A 16,716-nucleotide genomic window follows, 5' to 3' on the forward strand; every position below is an offset into this window, starting at 1 on the left:
GCTCCAATTAATTAGGCCGCCGATTAGGTCACTTTTATTTTTCCTTTTTTTTTTTTTCCTTTGTTCCGGGTCGGGCCCATTTAGCACCTCATTAATCAATTAGTGAGAAGCCTTTGTTCCTCCTGCAAAAGACACAGCACACAACACACCTGAGTAGGTGACAAAGCACAAGAGCGTCGTCGACGTCACATTGCAAACTTCGGCTCCATTTCTTTTCCCTTTTCCAAAGTTTTGCTATTTATTTCTCTATCTTTTTCACCAAGTTAAGAAGGGGTGCACCGGTCCTGGAGGTACTGCAATACCAGGTCAATGCGTGGAGTGGACAGAGCAAGCTCTTTTTCCATCTCCCTGTTCCAAAAATCCATTTAATATATGGTCCCCAGATAGGGGACGTATCAGATATTAAACTGATAAGAACAGATTTTTTTTTTTTTTTTTTTTGTTCCTTTCAGAAAGGGTAACACATACTCTTACAAAGTGTCACCACCTCATGAAAAACGCCCTTATACTAGCCAGAAAGCTTCAAGGAACAGTATTTCAGAGACCCTTTCATCACTAAGGCTTTAACGACACAGCAAACACAGCAAACTTTATTTATATACACTATTTACATTTCGTCATTAAGTCAAGGAAAAAAAAAAAAAAACATAACACAAATCATAAAACAGAAAAACAAAACCTAAAATCAAATTCCCATCCAATCTTTCCATTTTTTCGTCTTCCATACCCCTTCTGCATCAAAACCACCCCTTTTCTTATCCTTCAAAAATACTACATATAATTTTCCCAAAATCATTGTAATACACGCGTCCTCACTCACTTCCACTCTTTTGAAAACATATAAATTTCTCACACTCCATAAAACTTCTTTAACACACGCCATCATAATCCATAACACTCTTTCTCTTTCCCTACCCAGCACACATACTCCAAACATAAATACTTCAAAAGACAAAAAATTAATCCCCGTTAATTCCTTACATAATTTCCCTATTCTCCTTATAATCTGCCTAGAAAAAAAACAATTCCACAACACATGTATAACATTTTCACACCCATTGCATTCATTCCTTGGACATTCTTCCGTCTTACACACACCTCTCGATTTTTGAAACTCTCTCACCGGCAACGCATTATGTAAGCTCATCCATACTACTTCACTCTGCTTGTTTGTCATACCATCCATGCTTACTTTTTTCCATACTTTTCCAACATCTTCACCATATACTCCATGAATCTCACTCATACTCTCTCTTTCCTTTATCATATTCATAATTCTTCTTTTATTCAAATCTTCCACACCCAAACTATCTAACTCATATTTTTTAACAAAATCAAAAATCCACTCATACCACTTTGCACACTTAAAAGTAAAAGGTTTCCTCACATCCATCTCATACCATTTTAATCTCGCAAACTTCCTCCCACTCACATATTTACACATACATGCCAATTTAGACTTACTCTTCAACACACCAACAACAAAAACAATCAAATTAACTCCAAAATAAACTTCTAAATTAGGAAAATTCAAACCACCCTTATCCATACTTTTCATCACAACTTCTCTTTTCACTTTTTCCATTTTGGAATTCCAGAAAAAAACAAATAAAACTCTTTGCAAAATTCTCAACTTATTATAACTTGGAGGAAAAACTAAAGCAACATATAAAAAAATAGGTAACACCACACTCTTAATAACCAGAATTTTTCCAAACAACGTCAACTTTCTCATCTTCCAAAAACACAACTTACGTTCTACTCTCTCTACTACATCATTCCAACTTTCTTCCCCGTTCAGACTTTCCTCAAACTTCACACCCAAAATCCTCATGCCCCCTTCCACATGTTTCACACCAACATCCTTACTAATAACACCCGTCCCAAACAACTTACATTCCGTTTTGTTCCAATTCACACTGAAAGCAGACACCCCACAAAATAACGCAACTAACAACTTCACACGACGCAAACCACATTCAGATTCACATATCATACACACATCATCCATGTATCCAGCAACTTTCAAACATCTCCCATCACCACCAGGTATTTGTATTCCCTTCACCAACTTATCACCTTTAATTAAACATAACAGTGGTTCCATCGCACAAACAAAAACAATAGGTGACAACGGACACCCCTGACGTACACCGGAAAAAACATTTATTTTCTTGGACAAAAACCCATTCACCAACACCATACTAAAAATCCCACTATACAAACTACGAATTTTACTAACAAACTCCCCCGGGAACCCTAATTTAACTAAAACCCCAAACAAAAACTCATGTGCAAGACGATCATATGCTTTCTCAAAATCAAGTGCCATTACATAAACATTCTTCCTTCTCTCCTTACATTCCCATAACACATCTCTTATTACACACAAACTCTCATGCACTCTTCTACCAGGCACCGCACAGAATTGCTCTTCACTCACGACTTCACTTATCACACCTTTCATTCTATTAGCCAAAATTTTTGCATAGATCTTATAATCTGCATTTAATAACGTTATTGGCCTCCAGTTCTTTAACGATTTTAAGTCACCCTTTTTAGGGATTAAAACAATCACACCAGCTCTCATACTTTCTCCCACACAAACATTCTCCCACATATACCTACAAACATCCAAAACATCCTTACCCACAATTCCCCACATACATCTATAAAACTCAATCGGCAACCCATCCTCTCCAGGTGTCTTACCTACTTTCATACTCATAACAACTTCCCATACTTCATTCATCTTAATTTCACCCATTAACCCACATTTATCCTCCTCTTTCACTCTTGTTTCTAACACACTCAAAACTTCACTTTCCAAACCAATATCCCTCCATTTCCTAGCAAACAACTCACCATAAAACTTTTCCACACAACCCATTACTTCATTTGATTCATTTCCATCATCATCCACTACCACATCTAAACTCACTTTACTTGCAAACGCTTTTTTAAAGAAAAATCTCGTACATTTCTCATCCATTTCCATACTTTCAACTCTCGCACTAAAAATCACACTCCTTCCTCTCTCAGCCAAAAACTTCTTAATTTCTTTTCTCACCATATCAATCTCATCTTCCACACTCTCGCCCCATTCACGCAACATATACAAAAACCTCAATCTTTCATTTAACAACACAAAACTTCTCTTTTTTTCTTCTGCCCTATATTTGCCTAATTTTTGGAAAAAGAATTTTGTTTTTTGTTTCACCACCTCCCACCATTCTAGAATATTCCCATAGTCCCTCTTTAATTTTACCCATTTCTTATAACAACACGCATACTTCTCCCATACATCCTTTCCCTCCAACAAACATACATTTAACTTCCATACACCCCTCCCATACGCATTCCCATTCACTATATCCATCCTACACATAATCAATTCATGGTCTGAAAATAAAACAGATTTTTGACTGTAATACAAAGAAGAAAAATTATCAGAAATAAAACAATAATCTATTCTGGTATGACAACTACCTCGATCTGCATGGTAGGTCATAAAATTTGCACCACACTTTTTTTGCATGTCATGTAGTTTAAAATCAACTAACATTTCTTTTAACATTTTCCCTGTTACCTCTACCTCCTCCCCCGATATGTCACAATTAAAGTCCCCAATAATAATTGTTGGTAGTCTTCCTGGTAGATATGACCTTATTTTTCCAAACAAAATAATCCTCTCACTCTTCCTCACAGACGCATATACATTAAAAATTCTGAATTTCACCCCACACAATTCACACACGACCATCATACACCTCCCTTCTTCAATTATCACATACTTGTCTATCTGAATCCTATTATTTTTAAACAAAAAACCAATCCCACTATTTTTACAATCATACCCATATGACCACAACATTTTACCAAACTTCCATTCATCCTCATTCACACATCCTCTCACACCACACTCCTGTAAACAAAAAACATCTGCATCTTCTTGGCCAAGAAAATCAAAAACTGCCGATCTCCGGCTCCTTGACCTAATTACTCTAACATTCTGAGAAAAAATTTTAACAGACATCAAAACTTAAAAAAAAAAAACAAGGAAAAAAAAACATACATAAAAATCAGAAAAAATAATCAAATTCTAAACTGAAATCCGGGTCCATGAACCTCATCGCAACTGACCATAAGATTTTCAATCTTTTCCTGCGGACTCTCAGGTCAACTGCGGGTTTCACTTTCTTCACAGATTTTACTTTTCTTAGCCCGACTCTCGTACGCCATTCTCTGGGGATGTGGGGATGATCCCTCATCACTGTCAGCGATCTTAGTCCCACCACCCTCCCTTTGACACAAACTAGTCTCTTCTGAACTATAGGTACCAATATTTTCTGCATCAGAAGAGTGGATAGGGCTCTCTGCCTCCATAATCATTTCCTCCACGCCATTTTCCGAATCTGGCTCACTCTGAGCTTGTCTTCTCTCTTCTCTCTCAATTCTGGCTAATTCTTTTCTTACCGCCTCCTCCTCTTCTGCCTTAGCCTTCTCCGCTTCTCTGGCTTTAGCAGCTTCCTCTCTTTCTCTCTGTTTGTGAGCCGCATATTCTTCTTCACACTTTCTTATATTCTCATTAAACTCCTTATTTTTCTTCTCCCACTCCTCCTGCTCCTCCTCTCTCCTCCTCTTCCGCTCAGGACAATCCTTATATAAGTGCTGTGGACTGTTACACAAGTCACACTTCCTGCCGGCTTTACAACTCCCGGCGTCATGACCGACTGTTTTACACAGCCTGCAAACCACTTCATGTGGACAAACATCCTGCAGATGCCCAAAGCGGCAACACTTCCGACAGTAAATCGGACGACCTCTGTACATAAAGTACCCTCTGTAGCCACCCACAGAAAATTCATTTGGTGGGTACATAAAGCCACTCTCACTCGAGGGATCAGGTTTAAACCTTACGTAGTACTGAATCTTACATATGTACAAGTCCAAATCATTCCTCAACTGAATACCCCCTCTGATTGTCTGACAGAATTTAGCCAAATATCTTGTCACAACGTCTACAGGGGTATAAGGGTCATACACATGTACAGTTACTACTTTTTCATGGAGATTAAACAGAGGTCTTACCCAGACACCAGCCATCATTGGATTCGAAGCGAAGGACACAAGCCTCTGGTAAGCTTCCCAGCAAAAGCCATCATTGACAAAAGTTACCTCGTATTTCCCCTGCCTGGGGTAAGGGTTCAGGCTGTGGATCTGCTCCTTCATCACTCCCAACTTGTCCATTAGTATGTCCTTCACCAGGAAATGGTAGTCGTTACGTACGGAATCTGCAGGGTCCACCTCAAGACTGATAGTGTTCCTTCTTCCTTCCATTCTTCTTCCCAACAACGGATCGCAGCCAACCTCGTAGGTCGCAGAAAAAAGTTTTCCTCTTACGTAGAGAAAGGACGCCTCCAGGTAAATCCGCCCGGAAGTCGCCTCCTCGACCCCTGACTCCGTCCGGACAAGCCTTGATCGGAGCCAAAAGGCCGAGAAGCGATACCGACCATAGCTCGCCCAGACCGGGCCCCCTTCAGAACTCTCAGCACTGCTCACGGAGAGGAGACACCGCCAGGAGGCGAAAAACCTACTCTGCAAGTCACACAGTCCTCTGCGTGGGGACGATTAATCTGCATAGGACCGCCCCCAACAGGCACCTCCCCCGCAAAGCAGCAGGGGGGCCGAGCGAGCGGGCGTCTGCACTTCATCTGCCAGCCGCCCGCTGCTACACCCTCCCCACAACAACTCATTTGTCAAGTCAGTCTGACCGACCGACTGCCTGCCTGACGGCTCAGAGATCACTTTTCCTTTCTCTTGACACAGCCGCTGGACGGTGTGAGGGGACAAGCACGCTCGCTCCAGCACACGCTGATAGCTACAGCTTACCTTCGGTCGTTCGCACCTTCTCAGACTGTGACTGCTAGCAGTGGAGGAGGAAGCAGCCAAATCTCAACCTGCAGGTGTCTTCGATTCAAGTAGACGGCTCCAGACTAATCATGATCCAATTAGCTCCAATTAATTAGGCCGCCGATTAGGTCACTTTTATTTTTCCTTTTTTTTTTTTTCCTTTGTTCCGGGTCGGGCCCATTTAGCACCTCATTAATCAATTAGTGAGAAGCCTTTGTTCCTCCTGCAAAAGACACAGCACACAACACACCTGAGTAGGTGACAAAGCACAAGAGCGTCGTCGACGTCACATTGCAAACTTCGGCTCCATTTCTTTTCCCTTTTCCAAAGTTTTGCTATTTATTTCTCTATCTTTTTCACCAAGTTAAGAAGGGGTGCACCGGTCCTGGAGGTACTGCAATACCAGGTCAATGCGTGGAGTGGACAGAGCAAGCTCTTTTTCCATCTCCCTGTTCCAAAAATCCATTTAATATATGGTCCCCAGATAGGGGACGTATCAGATATTAAACTGATAAGAACAGATTTTTTTTTTTTTTTTTTAAGTTGAATATCCCCAAATGGGGATAAAAACAACAATTTTATTTAAAATAAATCACAAAACAAATCATATTTACAAAACAAACTTAAAACTCACATACTGTGTTTACAAAACATAACAGAAATCACATTTTTACACTAAACGAAAAATAGATTTTTCTAAACAAAAAATCACTATTACATCAATTAAATCTACTGAAAAATCTTCTTTCTTTTTCCCTCGCAGACGTTTCCCAAGGTATCTGTTGAAAACCTCATTGATGGAGATCTTCGCCAAAAATTCAGGTACAGTCAATTTTTCACGTACAGTATTACGTACAGTTCCACAATCAGGCCTTTCTCTAAACTTTTTAACATCTTCTACATAAGTAGCAGGTAAACCTAAATTTTTTACATACAGTTTAAACTGAGTATCGGTTCTGGCGGGCCTCCCAGGCTCACTCCCAGAACTTTCCTCAGACATTTCAGATCTACACTCCTCCTCCTCCTCTTTATCTTTTTCCTTCTTTTTCACACAATCCTTAATCAAATGACCTACAGTTTTACAGAAAAAACATTTCTTCCCATCATTACAATTTTGATATGTATGCCCCTCTGTATAACATTTGGTACAAAACAATAAACAACAATCGTTTTCTGAATGTCCGTACTGTTTGCAGTTTTTGCAAAAAGTGTCCATATTTTCGAAAAAAAGGTCACCTACTACACGGTTTATCCTAAAACGTGCAGGAGGAAGTACAAAAGTCCCGTCATCTTTACATATTAATTTGCACAAAAACTTTCTTTTCCCAGTCCAAAATTGGCAAGAGTTCATTACATCACCCTTGTAGGTGACTTCCTTGCAAAATTGTCTCAAGAAGTTAGCTATTTCCCCTTCCGGCATCGTAGGGGAATACATCTTTACAATAAAAAGTTTTTCATCTTCAATGAAATGTGGCGTAACCACCACACCCTCCAACAAAGGATGGTCCTTTAGTCTTCGCAAAGTCTTCAGGAGAGATAGATATCTCTCCCTCGTTGCAAATGTGACATCATAACAATTTTTCTTCGGATAATCCATAACGCAGAGTATCTCTTCCCTTTTCAGCTGGAACAATCCCAGTAAAAGCTGCTCGGACAGGAACACCAGGTCCTTCTCCATCGTAAACCTCACGGTATTCCGGTTTCTTTGGTATCCAGGTATCGACGCCATCTCTCTCACGTCACCCGACCAGTAGCTCACCGATAACAACTGCAGCACCTAGGAAAAGGGCCAGTATGATCGCTCCTCGTTGCTCCGGGCCTATTTCCTCCACCCCAATAGCAGCAGGGGGGTTAAGACAGGGCTATAAACCCGTGCCGATCCCCCCAGGCCGAGGCGAAGGAGCACCCGGAGCACCTCCGGCCAAGACCAAGGCAGCACCCGCAAAGATACTACACTTGATCTTAGCCAAAAGGCCGAGAAGCGATACCGACCATAGCTCGCCCAGACCGGGCCCCCTTCAGAACTCTCAGCACTGCTCACGGAGAGGAGACACCGCCAGGAGGCGAAAAACCTACTCTGCAAGTCACACAGTCCTCTGCGTGGGGACGATTAATCTGCATAGGACCGCCCCCAACAGGCACCTCCCCCGCAAAGCAGCAGGGGGGCCGAGCGAGCGGGCGTCTGCACTTCATCTGCCAGCCGCCCGCTGCTACACCCTCCCCACAACAACTCATTTGTCAAGTCAGTCTGACCGACCGACTGCCTGCCTGACGGCTCAGAGATCACTTTTCCTTTCTCTTGACACAGCCGCTGGACGGTGTGAGGGGACAAGCACGCTCGCTCCAGCACACGCTGATAGCTACAGCTTACCTTCGGTCGTTCGCACCTTCTCAGACTGTGACTGCTAGCAGTGGAGGAGGAAGCAGCCAAATCTCAACCTGCAGGTGTCTTCGATTCAAGTAGACGGCTCCAGACTAATCATGATCCAATTAGCTCCAATTAATTAGGCCGCCGATTAGGTCACTTTTATTTTTCCTTTTTTTTTTTTTCCTTTGTTCCGGGTCGGGCCCATTTAGCACCTCATTAATCAATTAGTGAGAAGCCTTTGTTCCTCCTGCAAAAGACACAGCACACAACACACCTGAGTAGGTGACAAAGCACAAGAGCGTCGTCGACGTCACATTGCAAACTTCGGCTCCATTTCTTTTCCCTTTTCCAAAGTTTTGCTATTTATTTCTCTATCTTTTTCACCAAGTTAAGAAGGGGTGCACCGGTCCTGGAGGTACTGCAATACCAGGTCAATGCGTGGAGTGGACAGAGCAAGCTCTTTTTCCATCTCCCTGTTCCAAAAATCCATTTAATATATGGTCCCCAGATAGGGGACGTATCAGATATTAAACTGATAAGAACAGATTTTTTTTTTTTTTTTTTTTTTTTTTTTTTTTTTTTCTTTTTTCAATTCTCAGTATACAAGTCTTGAACAACACAACATTAAAAACATGTATTGTTATATTTTTTTATAGGTTATCAAGACAAGTCATCATCGAATTGAGATCATAAGACAAAAAAAATAGGTAAGTACATACATATTAAACATTCTTAAATGTTTTACCCCATAACTTCTGTTTCCATATTCTTTCAGCTTCTTCTTCTCCTAAATGCATTCTATCTTTCCAGAAAAATAAATATAAATAATTGAGACATAATTTCATACATTCAACTTCAGATATTTCTTCTTTTTTTAGAATTAAAATACATCTCGTTTTCCACAAGGCTAACTTTGTACATGAAAATAATATCCATAAAACTCTAAAATTTTCCTTTTTAATCCCTATTCCATAAAACAGAGTATCAAATTCTAAAAGTCTTAGGTCACTTATAAAAGAAATTAAAATACTTACTCTCCTCCAAACCTTTTGTGCAAAAGTACAATTCCACATTAAATGCATTGGATTTTCACAATCACCACAACTTGTTCTCGGACAAAAATCATTTCTTCTTAGACCTCTTCTATATTGAAACTCACGTGTTGTAAGACAATCGTTTACTAACATCCATATTAAGTCTTTCATTTCATTTGTCAATTCATTAAAACACATGTTACCCCATATTTCTTTTAATCTAGATTCACTAAAATTTTTAATAGGTACGTAACACTCTTTTTCCTCTATAAATTTCAATATTTTCCTATGGTCCGATAAAACATTAAAATCCAACTGTTCCAAACTGTATATCTCTAAAATGCGTTTTAAAACAATGTAATCTTTTGCCGGTACACCCCTAATGGGCTTCTTTAATGATACTAGAAACCAATTATATTTTTTAATAAAATACCCACAATTATACGTGACCATGTTTTTTAAATTAGACTCTGGACCTTTTAAAATTGACACAACATAAGCCAAATATTTTAAATATAAAAACCTCTTAATATCCGGACAATTTTTACCTCCTTTTTCTTTTCTCCTGGTAAGTACATCTCTTTTTATTCTCTCCATTTTACTATTCCAAAGAAAATAAAAACATAATTTAACAATTTTTCTTAAATATCTATCCGGGGGTAAAAAGATTAAAGATACATATAAAATAATTGGCATTAAGACCTGTTTTATAATTAAAATTTTCCCTTCTAAAGTTAAAAGCCTTGTTTTCCAAAAATCTATTTTTTTCCTAACTCTCTCCAACAGAGACTCCCAATTTTTAATACTACCACCATTACTGGAAAAAAAGATACCTAAAATTTTCAACTCATTTACTATTTTAAAACAACAATCAGTATTTAATTTAAAATTACCTATTAAAAGCACATTAGTCTTATCATAATTTAACTTAAAGCCGGATGCACTACAAAACATATTAAGAGTCCTCACAATTCGATTAAAACTAGGCATATCCTCCGCCAACACCGTTACATCATCCATATATGCAATTGCTTTCACAGGAATATTATTATTACCCGGAATAAAAACACCCCTAATCACTTTATCCCATCTAAAAGCTTGCAGTAACGGTTCTAAAACACAAATAAAAAGAATTGGGGACAACGGGCAGCCTTGCTTAACACCACATTTAAGACTTATAGCATTTGTAAAAAAACCATTAATAGAAACTTTACTAGTACAGTTATTATATAGACTCTCAATCTGTTTTATGAAACTTACAGGACAACCTAATTTTCTTAAAACTTCAAATAAGAACACATGGGCAACTCTATCGTATGCCTTTTCAAAATCGCATGAAATCAGCGCCAATCCACGTCCCCTATCATTAAAATCATATAAAATATCTCTAACTAAAAACAAAGCGTCAGAAATTCTACGACCAGGGACAGCACACGTTTGGTCGATCCCAATTACATTACTAATTACTTTTTTCAGTCTATCGGCAAGAATCTTTGCGAATATTTTGTAATCAGAGTTTAATAATGTAATAGGTCTCCAATTGGCTAGTTTCTCTTTATCGCCTTTCTTAAACAATAAAATAATCAATCCTTCGAGCCAAGATTCAGGTAATATGTATGAGTTAAAAACTTCCACTAAAACAAGTAAAAAATCATCACTAATAAGATCCCAAAAGCATTTGTAAAATTCTATCGGAAGGCCATCCATACCTGGAGTTTTCCTAACTGAAAGACCATTAATAACACTAAAAACTTCTTCTTTTAATAATTTCTCAGATAAGATACTCCTATCAGCATTGCTAAAAACAGATTCCAAAATACCGATAAAAAAGTTTTTAAGGGAATTATCACAATTCTTCTCTGAAAACAAAAGGGAATAAAAATCTTCTGCTATTTTTAATTTCTCCTTTAACCCACTTACGCCATCTAATTTTTTAATGTAATCTTTCTTATTAGTTAATCTCTTAAAAAAATAATTAGAACACTTCTCATTTTTTTCGTAAAATTCCACTTTTGAATTAAAAATCAATTCTTTCCCTCTATCGTCTAAAACCTTTTTAATTTCTTCCTTTACTTCTTGGATCTCATTTTCACTTGCTTCACCTATTTCTTTAAAAACATATAAAACCTGTAACCTCGCAAACAATTTATCATAAAATTTCTTCTTTTCTTGACTCCTTTTTTTGCTATACTTCAACAAAAACTTTTTGGTTTCCTCTTTAAAAAAATCCCACCACCTTAGAATAGAATTAAAATTATTTTTCTTTTGAACAATTTTTTGATAAAAACACCCAAATTCATCTTTAAGTTTCATATCCTCTAGAATATTGGTATTTAACTTCCAATGGGTAGACTTTTTCCCCATAAAACTTTCTGAACCACAAGAAACAACACATCTAATAAAATTGTGATCTGAAAAACCGTTTAAATTTGAACTAAAGGAAACACACTTAAAACCTACTGAACAAAAGAAATAATCCACTCTAGATTCACTGAACGAATTTCTCCAAGTTATCCTCTCACTATCTTGTTTTCCACATTCTACCCATATGTCCTGTAAACTAAAAATTGAGACCATATCTTTCAAAATTTTTACCGATCTATCTCTTTTAAGATCCATATCAACATGACAATTAAAATCACCACCAATTAGAATTGGACACGTTCCGTCCATAAATAATTTTAAAAATTCAAATAGTTCTATTCTCTTCGCTTTCTCACAATACGCATAAATGCAAAAACATTTCATCTTAAAATTCTCTTTTTTAACCTCAACTAACAAAATTCTTCCTGGGTATATTTCCTTAAAATTTACTATCTCCCAAGATGCATTACACAAAAAACCAATGCCATCACTTTTAACTTCATTAGCTCCAGAGAAAAGGCCGTATCCATTCCAACCATTTAAAAGAAAAGAATAATCTACTCCTTTCCTAATATTGCATTCTTGCAAAAAACAAAAATCAACATCTTCAAGGTTTAACCACTCATAAAAAGCATTACGTTTCCTTTTGTTATTAAATCCTTGAACATTCAAGGATATGGCTTTAAACTCCTTCATCCATAATCACTAATGGAATCAGCAATATCAGATAGATCCAAATTTATCTGTAAATCTGTAGATGAAAAGGAGTCTGGGCTTATGGGCCCAAACATTACTTCAATTGCAGATTTCTTTACTTCATCCTCTTTTTCTTCATTTGTTTCTGCACCTCTCTTAAGAGTTTTTGAACTATCCATTTTTTCCATACCAGATCCAGATGACAACACAGTCTCTGGCACAGATACTCCAGCATCTTCCACTCCAGTATCTTCCACACCTTCCTCATCCTGGCTTTCTTCACTACCAGATACCACGTTTTTCACTTTTTTACTTTTTTTCCTCTTTTTCTTTTTACTTTCAAAACCAACATTCTCATCAGCCTTCTCCTCTCTTTCTCCCTCAGGTTGTTTTTCTACATTTTCATCCACCACTTCTCCCTCCTCACTTTCTTTGCTTTGGTCGGATTGACGTTCTTCATCCTTACCATTCTCTCCCTCTTTTTTTTTCCTAGGACACTCACTTTCTTGATGTGTCGGACCCGCACACTCCTTGCAGATCCGACATGTCACCACAGAATGTCCATAAGCACGACATTCAAAGCAGTATGGGGGCATTAAAGAAAAAAAAACAGTACCCCTATTCCGATTAACGAAAACAATGGGCGCCGGCCTCTTTATGCCCCCAGGTTCGTTCGGGTCTTCTTTAAATTTGACCATGTAAACCCTCTTACCATTCCATGCCCCGAATCCTGTCCGTCCCAGGTTTCTAAACTTCAAATAGGAACAGTATTGAAGAAGGAAAGCCTCCACCTCACAATCTGTAACAAAAGGGTTTTGAAAAGAAATAGTTAATACCTTATAATTTAATTGAAAAAGTGGCCTTACTTTTAGGCCAACAAAAACATCCAAATCTCTATTTGTTTCATAGAGTTTGTACGCTTTTTCACATCTCGCGTTGTCCTCCAGCGTCACATCCAGGACACCTTTATTATAAAAAGTCTGAACACAAAAAAAGTCTTCCCTTTTCAACTTAAAAATGGGAGACAAAATGTTTCTAAAGATCCAATCCACGTTTTTTGTATCACGCTGATCTCTCTCTATGAAAAACCGAATAGTGTCCTTTAAAGGAAAAAACTCAGAAAAAAAATCAGGCCTTCTTCCTGGATCATTATCTCCAGGAAAGTCTTGACCATCTTCCATCTTTGCGGATGGTGTAAAAAAAGAAAAATAATAGAAAAAGAATAACTCCTTCTTCTTTCCTCCTCTAAGGTAAGCGACAGACAACAATCACGCAAAGGTTCCTCTCCTCCGGTGAATATGTTTCCCCCTCGACGTTGGATTCGTCTCCTCCTCCTTCGCCTCAGGATCCACGGCTCCACCGAAGACGACCCAGGACTCCGCTCACGCCAGCAACCGAAATCCCAGACCTAAGAGGAAAAAACACCCACTACAGGTGCGACACTGGATCTCTTCCCGTTGTTTGGGGACTATTTCCCCCACCCCAAATAGCAGCAAGGGAGGTTTAGGTCCGGTAATAAAACCAGAACCGATCCTCCCAAGGCCGAGATGAGGGAGCACCCACAAACACCAATTGACTAAACCTCACACGGAAACCACAAGGCAACCACACTTGGTCTAGCCAAAAGGCCGAGAAGCGATACCGACCATAGCTCGCCCAGACCGGGCCCCCTTCAGAACTCTCAGCACTGCTCACGGAGAGGAGACACCGCCAGGAGGCGAAAAACCTACTCTGCAAGTCACACAGTCCTCTGCGTGGGGACGATTAATCTGCATAGGACCGCCCCCAACAGGCACCTCCCCCGCAAAGCAGCAGGGGGGCCGAGCGAGCGGGCGTCTGCACTTCATCTGCCAGCCGCCCGCTGCTACACCCTCCCCACAACAACTCATTTGTCAAGTCAGTCTGACCGACCGACTGCCTGCCTGACGGCTCAGAGATCACTTTTCCTTTCTCTTGACACAGCCGCTGGACGGTGTGAGGGGACAAGCACGCTCGCTCCAGCACACGCTGATAGCTACAGCTTACCTTCGGTCGTTCGCACCTTCTCAGACTGTGACTGCTAGCAGTGGAGGAGGAAGCAGCCAAATCTCAACCTGCAGGTGTCTTCGATTCAAGTAGACGGCTCCAGACTAATCATGATCCAATTAGCTCCAATTAATTAGGCCGCCGATTAGGTCACTTTTATTTTTCCTTTTTTTTTTTTTCCTTTGTTCCGGGTCGGGCCCATTTAGCACCTCATTAATCAATTAGTGAGAAGCCTTTGTTCCTCCTGCAAAAGACACAGCACACAACACACCTGAGTAGGTGACAAAGCACAAGAGCGTCGTCGACGTCACATTGCAAACTTCGGCTCCATTTCTTTTCCCTTTTCCAAAGTTTTGCTATTTATTTCTCTATCTTTTTCACCAAGTTAAGAAGGGGTGCACCGGTCCTGGAGGTACTGCAATACCAGGTCAATGCGTGGAGTGGACAGAGCAAGCTCTTTTTCCATCTCCCTGTTCCAAAAATCCATTTAATATATGGTCCCCAGATAGGGGACGTATCAGATATTAAACTGATAAGAACAGATTTTTTTTTTTTTTTTTTTTTTTTTTTCCTTTCAGAAAGGGTAACAAAAAGCTTCCAACGTGTCACCGTCTCATGAAAAACTCCTTACTCCAGCATGATGCTTCAAGGAAATATTTTCAGAGACCCTTTCATCACCAAGGCATGCACTTTTTATTTACATATATATACAATATTTACATAATTCACTAGGTCAAGACAATGAACAAAAAAACCAAGGCCTTAGTAACAAACAAAAAGATAAATCAAATTCCCACCCACTCTTTCCATTTCTTCGTTTTCCACACACCCTCTGCATCAAATCCCATTCTCTTTTTATCCTTCAAATACACGACATACATCTTCCCCAAAATCATTCTAACACACACATCCTCACTTAGTTCCGTTCTTTTGAAAACATACAGATTTCTTGCACTCCACAAAACTTCTTTAATACATGATAACATAATCCACAACACTCTTTCTCTCTCCCTACCCAGCACACATACTCCAAACATAAATATCTCAAATGATAAAAAACTTATTCCAGTCAACTCTTTACACAATCTTCCAATCTTCTTCAAAATATTCCTAGAAAAATAACAATTCCATAACACATGAATTACACTTTCACAACCTCTACATTCGCTCCTTGGACATTCTTCCTTCTTACATACACCTCTCAACCTCTGAAATTCCCTAACAGGTAACGCATTATGTAAACTCATCCAAACAACCTCCCTCTGTTTATTTGTCACTCCATCCATACTAATTTTTTCCCAAACTTTTCCCGTCTCTTCACCACGCACCCCCGCAATTTCACACATATTTTCTTTACTTTCAATCATATTCATAACCATCCTTTTATTCCTTAATTCATCCACACTCAACCTCTCCAACTCATATTTTCTAACGAAATCAAAAATCCACTCATACCATTTTGCACACTTAAACGTAAAAGGTTTCCTCACCTCCATCTCGTACCACTTCAATCTTGCAAACTTTCGCCCACTTACATACTTACACATACATGCTAATTTAGTATTCCCTTTCAACACACCCAAAACAAAAGCAATCATATTCACACCAAAATATACTTCAAGTTTAGGAAATCCTAAACCACCCTTCTCTTTCCTTTTCATCACATTCTCACGTTTCACTTTCTCCATTTTTGACCCCCAAAAGAAAACAAATAACATCCTCTGTAAAATCCTCATTCTATTATAATTTGGTGGAAACACAAAAACCAGATACAAAAAAATAGGTAACACTATACTCTTAATAATTAAAATTTTCCCCAATAATGACAAACTTCTCATTCTCCAAAAACATAATTTACGGTCCACTCTCTCTACCACATCGTCCCAACTCTCATTCCCATCCAAACTATCTTCAAACTTTACACCCAAAATTTTAATACTCTTCTCAACACAGCTAACACCTACATCCTTACTCACACTACCAGATCCAAACAACTTACACTCAGTTTTCTCCCAATTCACACTAAACGCAGACGCCCCACAAAACAATGCTACTAACAACTTTACACGCCGCACTCCACATTCAGACTCACATATCGTACAAACATCATCCATGTAACCTGACACTTTCAGACATCTCCCATCACCCCCAGGAACTTGAATACCCTTCACCAATTTATCACCTTTAATGAGACATAACAGTGGTTCCATCGCACATACAAAGACAATTGGTGAAAGTGGACACCCTTGACGAACACCAGACAATACATTAACCTTATTAGACAATATCCCATTCACCAAAATTTTACTAAAAATA

At 39.0% G+C, this 16,716-nt stretch overlaps 3 non-coding genes and 1 pseudogene across 3 annotated transcripts; all 4 read right to left on the reverse strand.

Moving 5' to 3' along the window:
- Positions 1–268: 268 nt before the first annotated feature.
- LOC140066285 (U2 spliceosomal RNA) lies at positions 269–461 on the reverse strand. Its single transcript, XR_011848191.1, has one exon. It is a non-coding gene; the product is annotated as a U2 spliceosomal RNA (small nuclear RNA).
- A 5,821-nt stretch (positions 462–6,282) lies between these two features.
- Positions 6,283–6,478, reverse strand: LOC140066279 (U2 spliceosomal RNA). The gene has a single exon (XR_011848188.1). It is a non-coding gene; the product is annotated as a U2 spliceosomal RNA (small nuclear RNA).
- A 2,196-nt stretch (positions 6,479–8,674) lies between these two features.
- Positions 8,675–8,919, reverse strand: LOC140066342 (U2 spliceosomal RNA; annotated as a pseudogene).
- Positions 8,920–14,790: 5,871 nt separating this feature from the next.
- LOC140066292 (U2 spliceosomal RNA) lies at positions 14,791–14,987 on the reverse strand. Its single transcript, XR_011848196.1, has one exon. It is a non-coding gene; the product is annotated as a U2 spliceosomal RNA (small nuclear RNA).
- Positions 14,988–16,716: the final 1,729 nt, after the last annotated feature.

The sequence above is a fragment of the Engystomops pustulosus genome, chromosome 6 (assembly GCF_040894005.1).
Source record: "Engystomops pustulosus chromosome 6, aEngPut4.maternal, whole genome shotgun sequence".
NCBI lineage: Eukaryota > Metazoa > Chordata > Amphibia > Anura > Leptodactylidae > Engystomops > Engystomops pustulosus.